The 21,099-nt window shown below is 42.3% G+C and overlaps 1 pseudogene; it reads left to right on the top strand.

The window, feature by feature from the left end:
- Window positions 1-15,287: 15,287 nt before the first annotated feature.
- LOC6549736 lies at window positions 15,288-15,920 on the top strand (annotated as a pseudogene).
- The last annotated feature ends 5,179 nt before the right edge of the window (window positions 15,921-21,099 follow it).

Genomic DNA, 21,099 nt, shown 5'->3' with positions numbered 1-21,099 from the left:
CGGGCGCATCTGCCGGAGAATCTCGATGCTCTTGGATATTCAAGCCTGGAGAGTCTGGGGCAATCATACATCCATATCCTCATGTTTATTTAACGATGCCTTTTATGTGCAGCGCGAAATGCAAAAAGGATTAAAAGTCATCCCACTCAGCCTTCAGCCCGGTATCCTTCAAGTGGCGTGAAATTTGGCACTTTGAGTGGCGTTTCTCGGTCTTTACGTAACTTTTAACTAAACTGAAAGCACTTTTGTGTGGGCGTGCTAAAATATTAAAAAATATCGTTTACTTCCGGATCTCATAAAGTGTCATAGTGGCTTTCCATCCCTACTTCGGAAAGCGTTGGCTTTAGCCACAAACCTTTTCGCTTCGATAAGTAGCCTTTGATTTAGTTGTCATGAATTTCATTTGATGTGAAAGGAATATGATATTTCTATAAATAAATTGTCAGCAGGGAGCCACATCAAAGTGTAATGTCCTTCTGAATTCGATTTTTAATTTAACATTTTATGTTTGCGAATCGGGCAGACGAACTTTTGATTTGTGTGGCTTAATAATATGTGAGGAACTATTTCATGATGACAAGAATTTTATTTTATTTTATATTTAAAGGGCTCAAAGAGTTAATAACTGACAATGTGACCCTCTGCTTTTTTATATCGAATACCCTCACCCATTGAAGCAATACTCGTTGGTATTTCTGTGTCCACTGAATATTGCTTTTTTCTTTTACATATTTCCCATGCATTTTCATACACTGTTTTTTTTTGCTCTTTGCCCCCTTTGCCGCTTGGTTTTATACTCTTTGCATTGGCCAATTACGTTGGGTAAAAGCAAACGGAACGAATGCCAATTGGTTGCCAGATAAAGAATGCAACTGCAAACTGGGATTCAGATTCAGACTCGATTCAGATCGGCACTGACGCAGATACCCAGATACCCAGATACGCAGACACTCAGATTCGCAGATACCCAGATACGCAGATACGGCTACAAATGCCAGCGCGGGTATATTTTTTAATATCACAAATGGAAGGAATTATTATTGAAATATTTGCAAGGCACAGATACAATTGAGGCGATGGCAGGAGGAGTAAGACTCCTTCGTGTCCTTTGGCTCCTGTTTCAGTTTCCGTTTCAGTTTCTGTTTCAGTTCCTGCTCCAGACCGAGATGACATTATTTATGGCAGCTAGTGGAGTGGAGACAAGTGTCCTCCAGCGGTCTTCCCCCTGGCAATTAAAACGCCAAACTAATTAGATGAATTCTGTGTGATTTCCGTATAATTAAATTGCCCATTTGAGTGAAGTCGAGTAGAGTGGAGCCTCCATTCAGCTGGAAGATACTTGATTTCTAAAAAGAAGGAAGCAACTTTAATGCTTACGGAAGGTTGAGGGAAAGATTTGTACATGGGATGAAATGAGAACAAATTTTATAGAAATGTGTCAGCATTGACTAATTGGCTGTAGCTGACTATTGAATATTCGACTAATTGGCTTAACTTAAACTTAACTTAAATTATTTTCACCGCAAAACTACAAATATTTCTATATATATTTTGCCATACCATAAAACTCTAGTTATCAGGCAAATGGGAGGTAAAAGGAAACTTCATTTATTTTTTACAGAATACTCGTACGTGCCGTTTAATATCAGCTTTATGTCTTTCAGTGTGTGAAGATGTTTTACAACATTTATAACATGCTAACTATACACAACACACGGCTGGGAGTTTCCACAGCCACCCACTCGACGCTTAAGTTTTCGGTACTTAACGTAATTTCCTTTTGCTGGCAACTTTTCCACCCACTTTCCGGGTGGAGGGGTGGCTTATTTTTTGTTTGGTGGGCTGGGTGGTCGGCTCATGTTGATGGAGCCTCTAGTTGAGCCAAAGATAAATAAGCAAATAGGCAAATAAATCTTCATTTCAACTTCTTGTGAGGCTTTCTTAACTTTTTCTCAGCTGCCCCAGTGATGCTGCTGCTCCACCGCCTCATGCCTTTTAAGTTTTTGCGTTTCGCTTCCATTCCATCCTGCATCCTGCATTTGCCCCCTGAGCTCCTTGTGCTTCTTAGCCAATTCAAAAATTTCCAACTTACGCTAGTAAATTGTTCGGGTAACATGCACTTAAGTATGCCGTACCCCACTCCACCCGCCGCCGGAAACACCCCCTGATTTTCCTGCTCTTATTTTTGGAACCCGCAGCTGGAACATGTGTACCATGCACACGGTTCTGTCTCTCGACCCTGTTCTCTTTGCTCTTGCCATTAAAAGTTGAGCCCTGCAGGGCGAAAGTTTTCCCCGAAAACGCTTAGCCCTGCTAACCAGCCATCCAGCCATTCTGCCAACCAGCCACCCAACCACCCACTTTTCCAGCTTTTCATTTTTCGGTTCTTCATTGTTGGAGTATTTTTGGTATTTTACTTTGGTATTTCATTTGCGTTGTCTTCCCTCTTTATTTGTTCTTGCCATTCCCGTTGTCAAGTGCAACATTTTGGGGTTGCAATTGGGAAAATTTTCAAGTGGGGAGCGGTGCTGAAAATGGGGCCGTGAGTGATATGTAGGTGACACGGCAAAAAGAGGAGGGAAAACTTTGCTGGCCGTAAGTTGAGTGTCAGGCTTCGGGAACTAATTAACATATCGAGTAGCACAATTAGGTCAGCACTGAGATGGATAAATTATTTAATCGCGGGCCCAGTAAAAAGTTTTCGAATTAATATTTTACCTGTTTAGATTGGCTGAGATAATTGAGATAAACTGTTTAAAATAAGTAGTAACTGTTACATTTGCATTTTTCAACTTAAGTCAACGGATGGTTTATAAGTTCGGTTTCTCTAGGGAATCCACACAAGTTTCCCCATTTCTCTGGTTAGTGAGTTGCATTGATTTAAATGTAATATGCCCAACGTCAGCAGCATGGCGAAAATTTGATTACAAACATAAAAGTTTATTTGTTCCCCTCAGTTATTTTTCGTTGGCTTGTTGGTTCGTCGTTGTTGCCAGTTTCAAATGAAACTTCACCTTGCCTTAACACTAATTTCATTTTGCAGGTGAGCCTGCTCAACTATTCAGCGAAAAAAGATGGGAGTAGCACTTCTGCCTTGGTTGCAATGCCCCCGCTAGAAATGCCCTCTAGTGTTAATCTAAGAAAGGTATATGGTCAATCAGAAATTGGTAGAAGCGGAAGCGACTTTTAGTAAAAGGTCGAGTGTCAAAAAGGTCGAGTGTAAAGTAGTAAATATCTTTTTTAACCCTCAGGCACTAAAGCCATTCATATTTTGACCATATATTTACCCGTAAAGTTATGAAAAGTACCAAATACAATACCTTTTGAGTAATTTTCAATGCAATGGGTATCAAATAGTTTATTCCATTTCCTGCTGCTTGACCCGTTTTCGTCATAATCCGTCTGTCTGCTCTTCTAGCCGGAGTCATTCACTCAGTCAGTCATTTATTCAGTCATTCATTCGTACACTTCCTGCATACCTTTGCATATTTTTACAATTCAGCGGAAAGTTCACTTCGCTCTCGCGCTCCTCGCCACTTCCTCTCGCTTTTCCGCTTTCCCGCTTTTCCGCCGCCGCCGCCGTCGTCGTCGCCGTTGTCTTTCTTCTTCTACAGCTTTGTGTCCTCGGCTTATGTCAGTAAACTGTAAATATTTAATTAATTTGCATGGATATTTTTTTATGCCAGCTAAGTTGAGTTTATTAGTCGCGCTGAGATGATGGTGGCTCCGTGTGCTGGTGTGCATAGTACGTGTGCTTTGCCCCCGCTTTTCCGCTTTCCCGCCTTCCCGCCGTTCTGCTTTTCCTCTTTACTCTGCTTGGTTTCCCCCGCTTTGCGGCTCTGCATAATTTACCAAGCTCTTTAAATGCGTACACGTGTGTTTGTGTGCCGGTGTTAAGTTTGCTGTTTCGCGCGGACCACCCTCCCCCCGCCACCCTAAAGAAAAGAAAAACCTGTGACTCGGAAAATGACCACAGCTGTAGGACCATTTTCTGTTCGCCTTTCTTGAGCTTGCGACAGCACTTGACCAACCGACGGAAATGGTAGGGTGTAGCACGGAAATCGCAGGACCTGCACTTTTGACAAGAAAAATGTTGTTGCACTTTGTTCAATTCAATTTTTAATAGTATCAAAATGATAACTTTTATATCTCACATAATAGGTAGCATAACTGTGTTAATCTTATGTGTTTTAAACTTTTTCGGCAATCTAAAAATGCAAAAACATATTCCCTACGCAGCACAACTACGCCAGAAAGGTCTTTTGAGACCCCACCTCCTTGTCACCCCACAGTCCTTTTTCATCCGCCCCGCCCCCCCATTTTCCATTTTCCACTTGGCACCGCTCTTGTGCGTTTGTCCGTGTTCATTATAGCGGTTAATCTGTTTGTTCTACTCCACTCGTTGTTTGGGTTTCACTGACAAAGTTTGCCCAAAAAAAGAAAAAAACAGAGCCCAAAAAATGGCATTCCTTTTTGCTCCATTTTTCCGTTTTTTATTTGAGGTGAGTGTGTTTTTTCCCGTTTTTAATAAGCTTTACTGGATGGTCAGGTGCAAAAAATGAAGCGAAAGTGTTGGTCACTGGACGGGGGTCTGATGGACAAAATTCGGTAGAGGGGGGTAGATTTTCCGGGGCAATCAGCTGCCTGGCACGTTGTTGACATCCAAATAATGGCTTTGGGGCGGGGGAAGCTGGAAAATGCGGGGCTGGTGCGGTGAAAATGGCCAAAAAATGGAAGCTGTTATGCGGCAACAATGCAAACATATGCTCAGGCTACACGCGGAGAAAATGTACTGTGGCTTAGGATTGAAAACACATGAAAATTTAAAGAAAGCGCACAAGCTTTCCAAATTGAAGCCCCCTGAAATTACGCGCAGTGTACAGCTCGCTTGTGAAAAGAGATGGATATACAATGGGAGTGTGAAAGAGGTGGCTATAACACATAGAGCTTACCTACGTCTTCCCTTTTCCTTTATCACATTTGCTGCTTTCCCTCTTCATCAACATTGCCTTATCATTTTCTTCTTAATCAACATCATTATCATCATCTTGCTTTTAATTACAAAAAATGCAAAAGCACGAAAATGCCGCTGTTTACCAAATTAAATGCTACTAATTGGACGAGTTTAGCGTCGCTCAAGTGTGTGCTCGCCCCGCCCCCATTCTTCCATGCGCCCACCAGCAATTTTCCACCGCCTGTCATCATTTTCCGCCCACACACACGCCCACATGCCCACGCCCCTTTCGGCGGTAATGGCTTTTGACGGCGGCCCATAAGAATTTTTAATGAAAGAAGTTATTAGTATGTATCAGCGGCATCGTTAGCAGCCCAAAATGAAAGTTGAACGATGTGGTCGGGGAGCTACTTACATATGTACGAGGTACGTAGGTATGTGTGTACGGTGGAGGGGGGGATTAATCATACACAAGTAGAAACTTAGCAGTAAACTCCTGACTAGTTAAGGCCCCGAAACAAGCAGTAAGCCACCGTTAAGCATGTTATGGGGATTACAAAAACTAACACTGTGGGCGGGGGTGGGTAAATAATGTTGTTCGATAAGCTTTTGTGCCACACGCTTGTTGCACATCCTCAAAAATATTCAAATGCGCTTTAAGCTGATTTCCAGCTTCCGGACCTTAGTTGCTCCCAATTCCTGAAGGCTCGAAGGCTCGAAGGCTGACTAATCTTTGTTGTCCTCAGGTTTTTGTTGATCATGTTGCAGGGAAACCTTAGCAACGGACCAATGATTTCATTCAGCTGCGCTGCCACATTATTTATTTATATATTTTTTTCGTATTTACTCATTTCACGGGCGCTGCCGCTGCCGCAGCTGCAACCAGCAATGACATACTTAGGCGAAACGGCAACCAAATGCAATCCACTCGGCGTATGAGTAACGTCAGATGAGCCGCTCCACTTTCCACTGCCCCTCTCAGTTAGCCCCGCTAACTGCTGCTGCTCCTGCCCACTCTCCACTCTCCGCACTCTGCTTTCTCCACTTTCTTCGTACACACTCTTTGCCGCTTTATGTGAGGCATTAAAAGGGCCGACTGCCTGCAACATTTCCTCGTAACCCCATCAGCCCTTCAAGTATTATTAATAAAACGTTGTCGCATCGTTGAGCGCATGATGTAGCCGCTTAGGAGGAGTGGGCGGGCGGGTGGTTAAAAAGCGGCCAAATGGGGCCAGTGGGCGTGGCCTGACAATGCTTATGGAACAGCGCACATTTGCAACAAAACAAAATCCGGAAACCACGACAACGACCAACAAATAAATACGGAAAAGCAGCGGGCAAGGGGCGGGCAAAAGCTGGGTTAATAGGTCTCCATATGGGAAGGTCTAGCTCGGAGTGATTGTGGCCATCGTTGTATCGCGTTGGCCACCGAGATAAATTGCACTCATATATTCGCAGAAATTTCGCTTAGTTTCCGGTTTCAGCTCTACTTCTTGTAATGGCAGAACCTTAGCAATAAAGTTGCGTTGAATGCCAGGAATTGTAAGTTGATGAGGATTTTGAGAGCCATTTTGTGCGTTTGCAACTGAAAGCGAACCACAAGTAATTCCCAGACAATGATGTATTTCAAAAAACCAAGTGCTTGCAAATATTTCTGATGCCGAATCAACTCTGAGTTCGAAGCACAAAAAGGTTCACGGTTTTAATGGCAACGATGCTTCAGATTCTCAGCATAGACATGTGCAATTGCTGCAACTTTCGGTTGCACACTCATTTCTTCAACCAAAAACGGATTCCCGCTCAGCCAAAAAGTATTGCATCCTTGCACCCACACACACACGCACACACGCACACACAGAGAGCACAGCCACAGAGCGGAAATGTGATGACGTAGATGTTGATGAGACGTCGACGTGGCCTGATTGACGCTGCGAGCCATTGTTGTTGAGTTGGCAGTTGGTTGAGTGCCAGGGCGGAAGTGGAAGTGGCTCCCAAAAATATAATTCATATTTAATACGCACGCGGCTTAGTGTGTGCGAGTGGTTGAGCTCACATAATTAGTTGCAGCGCACACACATACATATGCGCGCGAGCAGACAACGGAAATCAGAATTTATTTGTACCAGAAATAAATAATTAAAAATGCTTGGGCGGAGGTTTTTCCGGAGATCTTCCGACGAAAACTGTGCACAATTTAATAAATAAATAAATAGCAGACGAAGTACACTAACACACACACTTACAATTTTTGACATGCCGCACAGCTCCGAAGTTAATTAAAAATCGCCAAGAAGAGCCGGAAATTTTCCCAATTTTCCCCGCAATTCCGGCTGAGGAATGCCAGTATCATGTTAGATATTTGGAAAATCTACCATCGCTTTTCAGTGCAAAATTCTTGCCTTATCTTTGCCGAATTTTATTTTAGCTATGGGCTAAATCATTTTCATAATTTATATGCGCCTAATCTATTGAATTCCCTCTTAGAATATATGTCTTCCGCTCGGTTTCTTTTGCTCACTTTTGAATATCAAGTTTTAATCAGATAAATGTGGTTCAACTAATATATTATGCAGATAAATGCAGTTAAATTAAATTTATCAATTTAATTGGATTCTGATTACACTTGAACAATCGTATCGTCAAACTAAAGATTTTTTTTCATTCATTTTTTAATGTACCTAGCTTTTCCTCCTAATATTGGGTTTGTTTAAGTAATGCGGGCTCTGGCAAAATGTGGCATAAATATGCAGGGCAGCTTTCATTTCATAGCTCATTCAAATGCAAACAAGAGCAAAATAAATTGCGTTTTCTGTTTAATTAGATATGCTGAAATCAATTTTATGTGCAGATAATATTTTCTATGTATTTTCGAAAAGTATTTTCCAAAGACTTGCCGTTGGTGAAATGCGAATATAACTAACATAAATCCTCTGTGCGGAAATGAGTTCACAAAGCTCCGAATGATTTCTATCTAGGGGAAAGGGGGCGACGGAAAAGAGGGGCGTGGCGGAGATGCGCCTCATTAATTTAAATTTTCAACATGTGTGTATGTGATTTTATGAAATTAATTTCCACTGCATGGCACATTCTGTGGTTATGAATTTATTAAAATCGCTGGGCAAAAAGAGCAGCAAATGGCAAATTAAGCAGTTTAGGAGCAGATTTATGTGGGGCCACTGTGTAGGCCAAAAGTCTTTATGAAGTCGCTAACATTTATGGCCAATAAATATGCATGTGTATTCAGATAAAACATTTGATTTTTATACCGCTGACAAATCAAAGCGAAATTGCGTATGCGCCATGTGCGCCCTTGTATCTATATCTGTATCTGTATCTGTATCTGAATCTGTATCTGTGTGGCTTTGAGTCAACCGAATCGGTTTTTAGCGCCGCCAATTACGTTTGATGGCACGTTAAATCTGTGGATTATCTTTGACTGCGTTTGAGTATAATTTTTGTTCGGTTACATAATCATTAGAAACGCTGGCCTTTCCTTATTTGCACATTTTCCGCGAAATTTTTGCATTTAGCGCTCAGGGTCGCTGCTCATTTCAACCTGACATGATTTTCCTCTTGGTGATCATAAATTTCCATTGTTTTGGCGTGCGAAAATCAACGCATCAAAAAGATTTCACCGATCCAGTTTTGCAATGTCGAAAAATGTAAAGTAACAGAGAAGGTGGGGTATATAGTTTCTGAAGAATAGGCGCGTTTCTTACTATAGTCCAAAAATATAATAGCATTTTGTTTTAGCTAACTAAACATACAGCATGGAACAAGTTTTTAGGGTAACTCCCTTAAACAATATGTTATAAATAATTGCTGTAAATAAGAGTTGTAATGAATTCTAACCGTACATTCGGGAAATGAATTAACTTTCCTAATAACCGATTGGAGCTCCTAGTTTTAAAGCAGCCAAATAGTTGTTCTCTGCTATTTTTTTAGTTACCAGAGTACTGGATATCTGACATTCCTCAAACTTACTCAAAATTTTGAATTTGTTAGTGGTTTCACTGCCGTGCGTCTGCATTTGCATTTGTTCGCTGGCTTTTGTTTTGCTTTCTTGTTTATCTCGGTATTTATTTAACATTTTCCGCGCTGTTTACTGGCCAAATAAACTTTTCCACACATCATTAGCTGGGAAATGGCAATCAATGCCAGACGCGGGACAACATCAAGCAGACTCCTCAATATTCTCGCTCAATATTTTCAGTCCGATTTTGCCATAGTTTCCCCTCAATTTCTCCCCCCTCAATTTTCCGAGCTCGATTTTGCCCTGTGCTAATTTGGTGCATTCTTGCAGGCAGCCTGGCTTTTCCAGCTTTTCTTGATTTCCTTGGGAACGTGCTAAGTGCTGGGCAGCAACAAAAAACAAAAAAACAAAAAGTACATTGCACGATCAAGTGAGCAGCTCCATAATGGTCGTTTTTAGGCCACTGACTTCACGATGAGCTCGTCTGACAATCTGGGAAAACAGGGGCCGGGGCCACTGATGAATTCCCTGTTATTGGTCACGTACAGCCGGAAAAGCCGGGAGCAGGGCGGCTGGCGGAAAAGCCACACAAAACGGTTGACTTGTGCACTTTGTAAAGAAATTAATAAGTGAACGTCGTCAAGTGCAATTTATTTATCGGGAGAAGGGGCTGCTCCACGCCTACTGAGGGAATATTTGTAGCTATACTTAACTGAAGGAAGATAATTTGCAAAATCAAAGATAGCAAATCAAGCTAAACTAAATCATGTTTTAACTTCACAAATATTTGCGCTAGCTAGAGGAAATACGCTTGTTATTATCAACAAATATTTGTGGTATTTTTCTGTTGCTTTTTATCCGTTTTTGGCGATCATGAAATGCATATGAATATGTAAATTAAGCTGCCCTCCGCGAGGAAGGCACCATCCTACTCAGCTATATTCATAAATCGAAAATGAAGTCTTCTTCTAAATACTATAAATACTATATTGCTTCCTTTGGGAAAGAAAATGCTGGTAATTTGCCCCTAAACGTTCCTTAATTGATTTATGGCCCTGAAACGCACTGTAGTCGCCATAGAGAGCCAGCAAATCAAATTTGTTTGTGGCTGGTTACATTATTATGCGTATTATTATCATTAGCCCAAGTCCTTCCTTCCTTTGGCACTTCCTTTACCGATTTTCCCCCTCCCCCCACCCCCCTCCTCTCACCAGCGCACATAATTCTATTTTCCTTCACGACATTTCCTACGCTGATTTTTTCGCCAGCGTCTTTCTCTGGTTTTTATGACCCAAAGTCGTAAAGGCAAATACCAGAACTGGAGACGAAACTAGATGGGGCTGTCACGGAAAAGTGTGTGGAAAGTGTTTGTGGGTTGGGGGAAACTCCGCGCTTGTGGCAGTGTTAATGCGATCTGTGGGCCACGTTTATGGCATTGTTTAAAGCCACCGAAAATCACAGGACTTGGCATAAAATTCCTTGCAAATCTATAAGGAGATACATAAACATGCTTATATACACGTACATACCGTATATATGAATGGAGTAGCAGTTGAGCGTTTACAAATTCAATTTAATGGCTCGTATAATGCTCGTTTACGATCCCTTAAATATTATGCTCGAGCACAAGTTAATTATGCTGAACGTTAAATAAACATCAATTAAAAAGTTGTTGCCATGCAAACATATTTCGTGCATTTTAAAGACAGCAGTGGAAAAGGCGGAAAATGGACGCCCGGCACGACAATAAATATTCATAGCCGAGGCTGAATCGTAAAACAAATCAAAAGTCATCAAAAAGTGCACTTTGCTCTAATTTCCTATCGCTCTATCTCACTCCCCCTCCCTCTCTCTCTCTCTGCTTATTCTGGCTTCTCCTATTTATTTTTCCCCATTTCCCTGACAAGTCATGCTATGACCTATGACCCTTCCCCACCACCACCAACGAATAAAGTATCGAAAAAATGGGAAATCAAGGAGAAAACACACAGCAGGAGCAACAATCAGCATGGCAACAACTGAGCCGGCCAAAAAACTTATTAATAAACGTTATGACGACAACAACAAGGCATTGTGCCCCCACCTGCCCCTTTTTCACCGAAACTCCAAACGACTTCCAAATTGGCAAAGTTGGTACGAAAACGAAACGGGCCACCAAATAACAAGAAAAAACCAAAAAAGGGGGGAAAGCCAGTGCAAAAGCAATGACAACAAAGGCAGCAGCAACTAAAAGGGGCAACATCCACGGCAACAGCAGCAGCAGCAGCAGCAGCAGCAGCAACATTAAGAAAAGTCGGAAAACAGAAACACCAGCAGCAACTGAAGAAGCAGCAGCTACTGCAGCAGCAACACCAAATGCGAAGCCATTCGGGCGGCATAATTGAGAAACTGTTTTCATAAAGCCCAGCAGCAACATCAGCAGCCTAGCAGCCCAGCAGCCCAGCAGCAACGCGCAACAGCAGAAACTTGCAACAATGAGGCAAGCAGGCTGGAAAACAAGGAATGCCGCACACAATCGAAGCTCCAAAATGGCGAAAGTCTGCAGCACTGTGGAAACTCCACCGTAGTCAAGTGGAGCTTATGAGCCAACATATCTCATTGTTTTTTCTGAGTATTTATTTATTTATTGGAGCAGAAAAGCAAGGAATGCACCGGGCATTTGGAGCTCTAATAAGCAAATAAATACCACAAATATAAATAAAGGAATTATCAAGGCTGCAGCAGAATTCGGCACTACGGCACAATGGCATGAAAATATATAAGGGGCAAACCAACTTTGAATAATAAACGCCTTGCGTAACTTTTCTACAAATTCGTAGAAGCGTTTTGTTATGTTTATCTAACCCGCATAGTTAGAAAACTATTACATTTTGATTCAGAATCATCTCTAAAATGGAAGTCTGATACTTGGTGGATCACATTAAATAAATTTACAGCCTATGCTTTTTATACACACTACTCACAGATAACTACACAACACTATACTCATAGATAACAAGAGCGTTCTTCTTGCAGAAAGTAAATGCTATAAAGGATAGCAAGTATCTCGAAAAGGATTTCGAAATTGTAATGTTCAGATGATCTGCAGTGGTGTGAATATGCTTAATTATTTGTTTAATATGGGGGCCATTGTCATCGGCGCCCAGGACATTTAGCATTTCCTTGGCCATATCTCACTTACCACTTTTCCTTTGTCAGGCAGGACCTCGCTGGGCGTGTATAATTTCAGCCCTTTTGCGGGTTTTCGTGTTGTCGTCGCAACATTTGTGGCAATTATAGGCGGAGGTTTCAGAAGTGAGGGGGTGGAGGTGGGACGGAGTTGATTTCATCATTTTATGGGCCCCGCGGCGTGTAAACAATTTTACAATCGATGCCCAGCTGCTGCGCTGTTCGTATTATACGAGTATGTATGAAAATGAAATTAGTTTCGCCATAAAATATTCATTAGTGCCGATTCCTATTGTAATTTGCATTAATTGAATTGTTTGTTAAATTGGAAAATTCTCGCCAACATTATAAATTGTGCTTAGTTTCCGCCCCGAACTCCGGTCCAATAACCATAACCATTTCCTTCTCGACAATCCCACAACAAGGACAATAACCATAATAATAAAATGAATTAAATATGACCCGAAAGCCGGCATCAAAACCCCAAACCCCAAACCCAAAACCCAAACCGGTTCGCACCGACCTGAACCGGGTAAATCCAACCGCACTGTGATTAAACAGCTCAAACAATTGTCGCACGTGCGTCCATCTCGGCACAATGGCAAAAATCTCACACTCGACCGCAAATTGAATTTAAAATGAGATCCGAATATGCACGTGTACAGTGGGTTTCGGGAGTGTAAGGCGGTTGTCGGCTGGACATTCCTCAGAGCAAATCATGCTTGGAAAGTACACTAAGCAAAAAAGCGTGAAGGGATCCTTCCAAGCGCGCTTGAAACTCCATCTGAGTCATTTAACAATACCATGCGGTTAATTAGGGGGTATGCAATAGTTCCCCTCTTTTATGGTTGCCTCTGCGTCAATATAACATCTTTGGCTTAGAAAGTATGGAGAGAACCCTCCAAATCTTGAATAAACGTAACATTTAATGCCACAAATCGCTTACTAAAATTTACAAACTTTTCCCCATTTCCCTTCGATTTTTCCAGGTAAGCCCACGTGAATTTCCCCCCGGAGCATCATCAATTTATGCGCCCAAATGTAATGATGTGTATGTAAGTGAAAAGACGATTTTCTTATTGATTAAATTACACACACATGAGCACACACACTGGAAAGAATATATATTCCGGTTCCCCCAGGGGCGATAAATTTCGGTAAAATCTATATCTGTAAATGCGATTTCGGTTTGTTGGTTATTATACTTTGATGGCCATTGGATTTGGCCAAAATGGGCATATTCGATTTGGTTTTTTGGCCAAACGTTGTACAATCGCTACGCAGTTTGCGCAGAAGAGTTCGCAGAGTGAGTGCAATTTTTTATCCTCGAAATTATGGGCAGTAAAAGGACACTCGCATTGCATAAACGATTTCTACACGCAATAAAGCGGATTATTTTAAGCGATAGTTAATTTGCGATAAACACCATGAAGAAGATAAGCAGGCAACCGTAGGGCAACACTTTGACCTCAGTTCAAGTTTTTTATGCAAGTTTATTAGTGATTTTAGGGCGTATAAAAGGGCGTATATTTAAAATAAAAGCTTTAAAATTGCCATCTTAAAACAACCAATAAATGATGATTTTAGTTCTTGATCGCTTCCACAAATATGGAATTAACATTCCGGTTCGTTTTGTGTGACCACCTAAGTATGCTTTATCTACTAAGTTAATTGCTCTCGGAGTCAAAGAAATCTTTAAGATCTGTGCTCTTTAAGGGGTAATCTTCTGCAGTCCTGCCCATCCTTCTTTGGCTGGCCATATTAATCTCACAATTCGTTATGGACACGATTCCCATTGCCGCCACTTAATTAATCCTGTCACACATTGCCCGGCCATCCCGCGCTGTCTCTTTCCATCCGTGTATGGCCCTCTCTCTCACTCTCCCACTCTGCCACTCGTCTGGCCCTCTCCCTCTGGTGTTCACCTTCGTTGACCGCATGCGGTGCTTGAATTTTATGTGTGGCTCACGTAAGTATGCTACGCCATTTGGCCCATGAATTAAGCTGGGGGATTTCCCTTTCCCTGCCCTTCCTGCTGCATGGCTATGCTCCTTTGGCAGGACCCTTTGCTCGCCCCGTGAGGAGGACACGCCAAATAGTTTTGATGCCCATTTAATAAAATTTTCTATCTATTTTCCTGTCTCAGCTCGACGACTTCTCCCTGAATTCGCTTTGTCATTTATAGTGTTTTTTGTTTTTTGTTTTTTTTTTCGCCACTCTATGGCCACGCCCCCATTGGGGGCGACTGCGGAAAACAGCGCCCACACCGGCACAGCTTTTCCTCGACTTCCTTCTCCAAAGCCGGAAAGTGAAAAATCCCAAACGGAAATACATTCATTTGCTTGTTTTACTTTTCCAATTTCAATGCCGGAGATGCTTCCCTCTCTCTCTCTCTCTCTCTCGCTCTCTCTCTCTGTCGCACACATCGTTACATATGTAGGCGGCGTGGGCGGCGAGGGCGTGGTCCGGGGACCTCGTGCCGCAGTCACGTTTAAAACATTAAAGTTAGATTTATGACTTTTCGGGTTATAAAATGACTTTAGATTGATTCCCGTCACATGATGACAGTTTTTCGTTTTTCATTCGCCAACCAGCAAAAGGACCCCACCTAAAACCCACTTTCCCAGGAGGTCCTGCGGCGAGAGATCCTGGCAGCACCATGTGTAGACAATGAATTTTTGAGTTGTTCGGAAGCCAGGCAATCGTGGGGATTTGCGCTGTGCAGAATGCTGGGATTACTTGGAATTTTCCTTAAGGATTGCTCACTCATTTGTGGTATTGCTTACAATTGGTCTCAGCAAGAATTGGCATTACCAATAATTTAGCTCATGTTGCTTAGTTTACTAGTTGCATTTCCTCTAGCTCTTGTAGTTAAAGCAATAGACCGCGCTGCGTGTGAAACCGAAAATCATTTTAATTTGTAGCCTCACTAAGCTTCTTAATTTCGCAGAAAGCCAAATGAATTGCGGCTTTTTTCTTCCGCTGCTTGGTGGCTAAAACCTACGGCGCGCTGCTCCACGCGCACTAATGTTAATTTAACATTTTGGCCTAATCAAAGGCCATTTTTAATTAGCCGGCGTCCATTTGCACGCTTTTTCCCCGCTGATCTGCGTGGATTTTCCGCTAACCTCAAATGCTGATGAAGAAATGCCATGACAGAGTTGCATTTCCGATGGAAACCCCTTTTGGAAAATGAAACGGGGCCATCGTGCATTCATTAGCGTGTCGTTGGGATCTGCTTTCCACTTTTCACCACTCTTCTTCACTCCTGCTACCAATCTCTCTCGCTTTCGCGCTGGGCTGGGCTCTCTGTGGGCAAATGGAAAAGTCGGAAAAGTGGGAAAAAGGAAAATCAGTGGCAACCGGACCGCGATAGAGTTATCAAACGTAGCCACAGCGAACTATTAATGAAGGTGGTGGTGCAGGGGCGGGGCGGGGTCCTGATGCGAATTCCGGTGGGGGGCGGGGGGAAAGTGGGTGGAAAATAAAGGGGGTGTGGGTTACACTTTACGTGCCACTGCACACATTGTGGCAGAAAGGGATGGCTACATGCAGAGCGCACGAGGGAGAAGGATAGATTTGAAGCGCTAATTACGTGGTCATTAATTGCGCTAATTATTTTTCGTTCTGCCCCCCTCCTCCTCCTCCCGTGCCACGTTGCCCTCAGGTTTTCAATTTCCATCCATTTCCATTTTTGCGTCATTTGCATTCCGTTTGTTCCTTGTCTCCAGATTCCCCATTTCGTTGTCCTGTTTTTTACGCCTTGCTATTTTCAATTTGCAGCCCGTTGTTCCCGAGGGGGGAATGCAGAAAAAAAAAGAATAATAAAAAGCGTGGAAAATGAAAATGCAGGGCAGGTGACTTTTCCTCTGTTCCATTCCATTGCATTTCTCGTTTTATCGCATTTTTTGCTCGGCTTCACTTTTCCAGTGCTTTTTCCAATTGAAAAATATTTGATCACCACTCCGTTTCCTGTCGTTTTAAACAAAGGTTTCCATTAGCTTATTTTCTGTTGTTTTCTTTAAGAAATCTTTCGGCATTCACTAGTAGTTTTTATCTTTAAACGATTGCCTATTTTTGCTTTTCTTTTCGCATTTCTAATTGAAAGATTTTTCGAATTTCAAAAGTGAATTTATTACTTTCAGTAAGAAGAAATTAAAAATTTCAGTTGACTTCTGTATTTAATATTTATCGAATATGGGGACTACGATTTATTTTGTGCCTACCTTTTTTACATTTCTGCTTTTAATGCATAACTAATTGTTTTATATTCTCTTACGGAAAATCCCATTAATTTCATTTGAATATTTTAAAATAGATTGTTTCATTTCCGTTGAATTCCCAGCAGGTATTTTTCACTTTGACTATTTTCCGCCACCTTCCTCTTCTCTTGTACACCAGCTACCACCTACCACCCACCACCCACCACCCACTTGTTTCTTGTTGTTGTTATTCAGATTTTTTCATTACGTCCATTTTCTTATGCACATTTCTGTAATAAGAAAATGCGCATGAGGTAATTTTCCTGGCTATTTGCAGCATTCTACAAATTGAGCACACCGAAGTGCGGGGCAAGTGCTGGGGAAGGGGAAGGGGGAAGGGACGGGGCGAGGTGGGTGGTGGGCGGTGGGAGGGGGAGAAGACCGGTGGCAGGGGCTTTGGGAAAAGAGGGGGAGGGGCGGTGGCGTGGCAAGTGGATGGTTTGGGGTAAGCCGCAAGTGACCGACATTTTGTGTCATCGTCGACCAGAAATGAAAATGGCTAAAACCGTGGCAACGGAAAGATGAACACGCTGAGGGCGGTGGCGAAGAAGCGCTGGGGGGGCGTGGCATCCGCCCAGTTGGAGCGGGAGGGGGAGTGGCGCCAGGGAATCGGTTGTGTTGGTGTCACTGGTAATTTGATGAAAATGATGCCACCACTGCTCCATTTTACACTTGGCGCTAATTGAAAGTTTCATCAGTGGGAACGAGCTGGATATGGAAAAGGCGATGGGGGGCGTGGCATTTGTGAAATGGAAAATGAGGCAAAAATAAAACCAGAGCAGTGAGCATGGGATTTCCTTTGAATGCCAGATAATCAAACAGAATAATTGAAGGAGATTAAAGCGTATTAATTAGATGATCAGATAATGACGAGTTAAGGTAACTTGCAGATTCCGCAAATCAGCAGGGGTTTGATGAGCTAAATATGAGAAAAACCAATGATTTCAATTAGTAAACTGAAACCGATGCAATTAGGAGTTTCTCTAAATCAAAATGTACGTGATTAAATATTTACGCTATTCCTTGAGCTGCAGGGATTGCGATTTCACGGGAAGAGAAGCTTTCTGGAAAAACGGAGACTTTTGCAACGCTCTGTCGAATTGTTGTAATAAATACGCTTGTGGAAAAGCGGGGTTTTTAAGACAAATTACGGGAGAGGGACATTCAAGCACACATGTTTCCAAAGTCATTTTCTTGGCACCCATTTGGGGTCTTTAGTTATCCGCAAAAGTTTTTGGCTCGGGATTCCGGTTTGTCTAATGAAATAAATGCGAACTAATTATTTATTTAGATCTCGCTCCCTCGCTCGCAGTTTGCTCAGCCATTCAGTGAAGAGGGGAAAACTTTTCATTTGGCTGTCGGCGCAAAAAAGGCCAACGGAAAATCGGGAAAGCCGAGGAAAGCACAATTTTTGGGGCACACATAAGAGGGCATCAGCATCAGCGCCATCATCGCCATCATCGCCACCATCATCATCATCATCATCATCATCAGCATTGTGGAATGTTTCAACCGTTTACACAAAACTTGAAATTAATCAGAAAATTGTTTGGCCAGTCCAAACTGCAATTTGCAGTTTTTGCAGCCCGCCAAGTTGAGGGCAAATATATGATGGCGCACTGTTATGATGACCGAAGGACCAGCAGGACATAATCTGTGACACTGTGTATGCCACCGCCCCCCCCACCCCCAGTTATCCCTTCCATCGCCGCCTTTGTTTGTTTAAAGCTCAAGCAATCGAGGAAAGGGGAGGATTCGGCGGGATGTCCCAATGTCCTGGACTTGGGCGGGCACGTATCTAATTTATGCCATCTAAACAAAATACGAACAACAAAGGACCAGCACAAAAGTTTTCCTTACCACCAGGACATGTATGTGGGTGTTGCCCGATTTGGCTATCTATAAAACGCTTTTCCACCACGTCTCTTTGGCAAAGTGTTTTGTCTAACTTTTGTCTTTCGGCTTTATGAATTGTATCTTTTACGGTTCTGGTTTCTGGCTGGCTGCCGTAAATAGCCCGATATGATTGTTTGTCTGTCTGCCGATATTAAATACAAATATATATATATATAAATATATATTTATACTTTTCGGGACCAGGGGAAATAGAGACATAAACGGACAGTTGAGAATTATTGCCGATAAAGTTCAGATTGGAAGGGACGGACGCAGACGCCGTGACTTGGACAGATTGAACATGTCGCCGCTTTTCCTCTTGCCGTCGAAAACTGTTACGCTCCACTGTCCCTTATATATATTATATTTATTTTCGTTGAATTTTCTTCCTGACGGACTGGCGAGGCGTGTAATTCGAAACTTGCCTCTCCAGGGGCTCCTTTTGGCCCACTTGAACGGGGTAAGATGCTAATTCCCCACGAGCACAGATAAGTATACAAACACTATAATATATACAAGTAGATATTTAAAACTTGCAAAAATCTGCCGCAATTGTTGAAGTTTCAGTGACTGCTGGGCTAGCAGTTTTAAACCATTTGTTTCGGGCTTAAATTTAAAAAAAAACATGTTGTTTACTCTTGTATTAATACAACAAGCCAACGATAATTTCTTAAAATGTGGAAAATATTTATTGGTTTATTAACTACCCGATGCATAATTCTTTCGGCATATCATTAAGTACCGGCAAGTAAAATAAAATTCAATTTAACCTTTGAAATTTGTGTTCAAAACCAGGCTTTGCAATAGTTTGCCACAAAACTCCAAAAACTCTAGTTTTTATAGTTCTCAAAGTTTCCACTTCCATACGAATAGATAGACGAACTGGCAAACTAGCTGCTATATGCATTACATTAGGATCGGAATAAGGTATTAAAGAATTAGGCAACAAACTTTTAGGGCTTTGTGACTTAAAAGTGATGTTTAAAATAATCATGCAGATTTTGGGAAATTAGCAGAGCTATTCCTTCTTATAAACGCTTGCAACAGTTTCGGTCTTATAATATATTTCCATGATGGTCTCTGGAATTTTCAGTTCTTGCCACACTTATGAGCATTTTGGCCCACACTTTGCTGAGCTCCTTGGCCACACAAACGTATAACCAATATGCAGGATATTTCCCATGTGTGTGTGTGTGTGTGAGTGGGTAAATATTATTTGACAACATTTGGCTTTGCAAAAAGCCAAACGGCAAACGGGAGCAGATGTGGCAACGCCTTATCCGGGGCATGCCCCACCTACTCGAGTGTGAATGGGTGTGTGCCTGAGCATGTGTCAAGTGGCCGCCATAGTCGAGGGAAAAGCGAGAAAAGTGCGAAAAAATTGCAAGAAACGTGCAGGAAAAAGTGTCCGCAAACTTTGCATATTCGACTGCTGCTTGCATTAATCAAAATGTTAAATAAGAAAGTGGAATTGAAATTGATTTGCAGGCGAGAAGGCAAATCCTCAATATTATTCCACCTTTTTAGAGCGCCTCAAGTGGCAGTTGCAACATCATTTATACTGCGGCACCCCCACCGTGCTGTGCGACACCTGACAAAAGGACACTTTTTTCTGCTCCTTATTGGACATGGTCCAAGGACTCGATCTGCAGGAAGTTTGCCCAGCGAAAAACTGCAACAGCATTCGTTTATCGCCCCTGCGAACATTGATTGGCAAGTTGACTTCGAATTTGGCGACTTGCTTTCTTTATTGCCCAGCAACTTTTAGTTCGATTGGGATTGGTTTTCTAAGCCAGAACGGGCGGGAGTTTGGTTGACAGTGAGAAAACGCTTGGGAAAAACCACAAGTATTCACAAACTATTAAACGACTCATTTACATATGTATTTCTAAAGAACTTCCTTTGTAAATGCAATAAATATTATAATATATATCGTTTAATATAGTCGCAGAAAAGCTTTTTACTCAGAGCGAAATGTGTTTAGCTATTTTGAAATCTTGAAGAAAGCTTGTCTGCACTCGAATCCCTAGTTGTGGAAATTCTTAAGTGTCTGCAACGCACTGTGCCCTGTGTTTCCATATCGTACATACATCTGGCCATAAAAAAATTGGTGTCGAGAGCTGGGTTTGTCGATTGTCGAGAGGTTCGCCTTACCGCCTTACCCGTCTCCTTTCGCTGGTAATGCGCTAATTAAAATGCCTGAGCTGTAGCAAAAAGCCGAGCATTTTCCTGGCTCTCAGCTGCAATGGAATGCAACTTGCCACTCGAGTGTGGATGTGTGTGTGTGCGTGTGTGTGTGTGTGGTGTGTGTGGCGGTTCTTTGGGGAAATGGGAAGAAATAAGTGCGAGGGGTTCTGGGTCCAGGGGATAAGCTTTTTGACTTGCCACTTATTAACTTGCCAAGCAATTATGGCCTGAAGATGGAGCTGAGAAAAGATTTCAGGTCGTTGGACCTTTTCCTTTTAGCCTGGTTTCGCTATCCTTATCCTTATCCTGCCGATGCTTTCTCTCTAATTGCTCGGTGCCCGGCGAAGTTCCATGGGACAGGAGCAGGAAGTCCTCGCCCGTGTGTGTGTGCTCCTAATAGGTAAGAATTTTCCAAAAGACAGACAACGTCCGACCATCTCCATGGATCCAGATCCAGATTCGCATCTCCTTCCCCATCCACCCTTTTACCCTTTTCCCCTCTTCTCTGACTGGCTGACTGTCATTATCTGCATCAGCACGCGTAAACTTCGTTTGCACCAAAAAAAAAAAAAAAAAAAAAAAAAATACAAAAAAAAACAACAAAATGAAGAAACACCTAAGAAAATAGAAAAAAACATTTATAAGGACAATATGGGCGA

Source organism: Drosophila erecta, unplaced genomic scaffold, assembly GCF_003286155.1.
Source record: "Drosophila erecta strain 14021-0224.00,06,07 unplaced genomic scaffold, DereRS2 tig00000126-arrow-pilon, whole genome shotgun sequence".
NCBI classification, from domain to species: Eukaryota; Metazoa; Arthropoda; class Insecta; order Diptera; family Drosophilidae; genus Drosophila; species Drosophila erecta.
This window is presented reverse-complemented; position numbering and strand designations above follow the sequence as displayed.